This window comes from Dromiciops gliroides, chromosome 4 (genome assembly GCF_019393635.1).
Source record: "Dromiciops gliroides isolate mDroGli1 chromosome 4, mDroGli1.pri, whole genome shotgun sequence".
Lineage (NCBI taxonomy): Eukaryota > Metazoa > Chordata > Mammalia > Microbiotheria > Microbiotheriidae > Dromiciops > Dromiciops gliroides.
In genome coordinates, this window is record NC_057864.1 from 83,986,512 (window position 1) to 83,990,619 (window position 4,108).

Genomic DNA, 4,108 nt, shown 5'->3' on the forward strand with positions numbered 1-4,108 from the left:
GTGCTCACAAACCAGAACACAGGCCAAGAGAGTAGTTAACACAACTTTCCTTAGATCATACCACTTTGGAAGAATGAAAAAAAGTATAGACCCCTGAAATTAGCCCTGAAAACTAATGCACAAAAACCCTGAAACTTCAGGCACTGTCCCCTCTAACCAAGAAGAAGTGTACAACTTTAACATAAATTTCAAAGTTAAGAAATAGACTGCAGAATGAGCAAAAAAGAAACAACAATAAGAATCTAACCATAGAAAGTTACTATGGGAGCAGAGAAGAAAAAAAGAAATCAGAAGACAAAGTTAAAACATGCTACATCAAAAAACTAAAACGGAAAATATGACTTGGTCTCAGATGCAAAAAAGAATTCCTAGAATAGCTCTTACAGGATATTAAAAATCAAATAAGAGGTAGAGGAAATATTTGGAAAAGAAATGGGTGATTCAAGAAATCATGAAAAATGAGTCAATAGCTTGATAAAACAAGAAAAGAAAATGAGATGAGGAAAATAACACCTTTGAAACAGAATATGGCAAGTATTTTTTAAAAGGAACAAAAATACCCTGAAGAGTAGAATGCCTTTAAGGAACACAACTGGGCACATGAAAAAATACACTAATGATTTAATGAAAAGTACTTCTTATGAAGCAGAATTGACCAAGTAGAAAATACATTAAATAAAATAATTTCTTTAAAAGTAGAAATGGGGCAGCTAGCTGGCACAGTGGATAGAACACTAGCCCTGGATTCAGGAGGACCTGAGTTCAAATCCGGCTTCAGATACTTTACACATTTACTAGTTGTATGTCCCTGGGCAAGTCACTTAACCCCAATTGCCTCACAAAAAAAAAAAAAGTAGAAATGGCCACATGGAAAAAGAGATACAAACAATACACCCGAGAAAAATAATTCCTCAAAAATGATAATTGGACAAGGGGAAGCTAATGACTCCATGAGACATCAAGAAAGAATCAAACAATATCAAAATAATGGGGAAATGTAAGAAAACATGAACAATCTTGTTGAAAAAACAATAGATGTGGAAAATACATGGAGGAAAGAATTTAAGAATCATTTGGATTTCCTGAAAGCCATGAAAAAAAAAGAAAATGACATTAGACATCACCTTTAAAGAAAATATCAATAAAAAAGTACTCTGATATTCTAGAACCACAGGTTAAAATAGAAATTTAAAGAATCCACCAATTGCTTCCTGAAAGATTCCAAAATGAGAAGTCTAATTATAGAACATTATAGAACATTATAGAAAATGTTGCAAGGTTCCCGAAAGAAACAATTCAAATTTCATGGAGCCACAGTCAGAATAACAGATTTACCACCTTTTACATAAATGTATTGTAAGGCTTGCAGTATGATATTCTGGGAGGCAAAAGAGCTTGGATTCCAACCTTTATACCAAATCAACCCTTTATAACAACTAATTGTACCCAGCAAAACTTTGAATAGAAGTTATTTTTTAAAAGAATGTTAATTATTTTGCATGTAATTGAGAAAATCATATATATTTTTAAAATATTATCTATAATGTTATACTTCCCAGCTAGGATTTTCTTTGGAGAAAGGAGGGGGAGTAGCAATTATTCTGGAAATGTGATTACATTGATATAGGGATCATTCACTGTGGAAACTTCTTTTACTAATATACTTTACAACCTCCTATACAATTTCTACTTTTAAAAAGTAGTCTAGAATAAGATCATACAGTTAGAATATGTCCGAGGTAATACTTGAATCCAGGCTTTGCTCACTCTCAACATAGGTTTCTAGACATTATTCCATATTATATTATGATTATGGAAAGTTAACTCTTCATATCCCACCCTTTCCTTTTTGTCACCTCTTGCCTCAGTTTCTTGAATTGTAAATAATAATGCCACCTATCTCCCACAGTTGTGGGGATCAACTAAAATAATATTTTCAAAGTGTATAGCACAATTCCTGTTATATAGTAGGCACTTAAAAAGCTAATTTCCTCCATTTCACTACTTCTTCCATATCCTCTACACTAAAGCCCTTTATTTATGTTTGTTTATAACCTCCCATAGAGGATGTTCCTTTGTTAATGGAAATAAGTGAATGGCACAATCTAAATTTGGTTGAAAATTAATAATCTAATCAGTAAAATAAGGGCATAAAATATGGGTCAAATAAAGAAAAATGAAGGAGTCTAATATAGTGAAGGGATTAGATGCAGAATGTCAAACTGTCCTAGAACTTTTTATATCATTATAAAATGTTAGAACAAAGGACAATCAATGATTCTCTCACACACCCTCTCCTTTTATATGTGAGAAAAATGATCTAATCGATCTAATAAATGATGACTAAGAATTAGAGGACCTAAGTTCAACTCTAATATTTTTTTAAATATTTTTATATTTTTAAAATCAGAAATTCTGTACAAATATTAGGCATTATCAATATTTTAAAAATATTTCTCTGGGAACATGTAGATATAAGTACTCAGTTAAACATTAATATTCTTTTTTAATAAATGGGTTTATTAGTAATACAAATACTCTTATTGTTTATTTGTTATAATATTTTATTATTTATTTGCTCTTATTATTATTTAGAAGGAAGAAAAAATTTGAATGGCAACTAGAAAAAATCTTATTAAGTCACTTTAGCCATGGCCTAGAGCAACATTTATGTACTGCTAAACTATTTAAAAATTGGATGGGAAGAAATAGACGTTACTTTAGAAAATGCAAGACAATAATGCATTTGTTTTATTCTGAACTTCATTGGATTTTATCAAAAAAATGTTTTAGGTGAGATGTCCTTGGGTATATTGCTTATACTCAATTTCAGGGAAACTCTAAGACAAGTTTGCTTGATGAAGAAGTCAGTTATGGTGTTAGCAAAAAGTGAAATGTATTGTCAGGGGCATGAGCTCTCAAATATGTCTCAGGGAAGTACATAGTTTCCATTTGTAAAATATCATCATTCAATATGTTTCAGTATCAACAACAAACTTTTCACCCATTACTTACTGCAATATATTATGCTCCATGGTGAGTCTTATCATAGATTGAGAGCCAGAGACTCTATAGCTGACTGCCTATCTAACCTTGTTCATTTACCATATCTGGATCTCCTTATTTGCAAGATTAGGATAAAATTATATCTAAAGTCCCTTCCAGCTCTAAATGTCATGATCTTCTAATATCAAAAAGTTCAGGGCAGGATTCCTGACATTAAATGTTTTGCATATTTTTGAAAAAATAATTCATAAGGGACAAAAAATGTAATATAAGTCTAAATGCCAAATGAGTGATTATGCAAGAACCAGAGAGGGGCAAAGATATTTCCCTTTCTATATGAACAGGAGTAAAATTAATAGTTGACCATCACACAATGGCTGTTACTGTGTACAATATTCTTCTGATTCTGCTTACTTCAATTAGCATCCATTCATATAAGTCTTCCCAGGTTTTTCTGAAATCAACCTTCTTATTATTTCTTGTAGCACAATAGTATCTTATTACATTCATGTACCACAACTTGTTCAACCATCCCCCAATTTTGGGGCATCCCCTCAATTTCTAATTCTTCGCCACCACAAAAAGAGGTTTTACAAATATGTTGGACATATGTGTCCTTTTTCTATTTTTATGCTCTCTTTGCAGTACAGACTTAGTAGTACTGTTGGATCAAAGGTTATGCACAATTTTATAGCCCTTTAATATATTTCCAAGTTGTTTTTCAGAATTGTTGATTCAGTTCACAAATTTTCTCACATCTCCTCTAACATTTATCATTTTCCTTCTTTGTCATATTAACCAATCTGATATATTTTAGGTGGTACCTCATAGTTGTGTTAATTTTCATTTCTCTAATCAATAGAGATTTAGAACACATCTTCTAATGTCTACAGGCAGATTTAATTTCTTCAAGTGAAAACTGTTCAAATCCTTTGACCATTTATCAATTGAAGATTGACTTGTATTCTTATAAATTTGACTTGGTTTTCTATATAGTTGAGAAATGAAGCCTTTATCAGAAACATTGCCTGTAAAATTGTTTCCCAGCTTTCTCTTTTTTCTTCTAATCTTGGTTGAATTGGTTTTGTTTCTGCAACCCCTT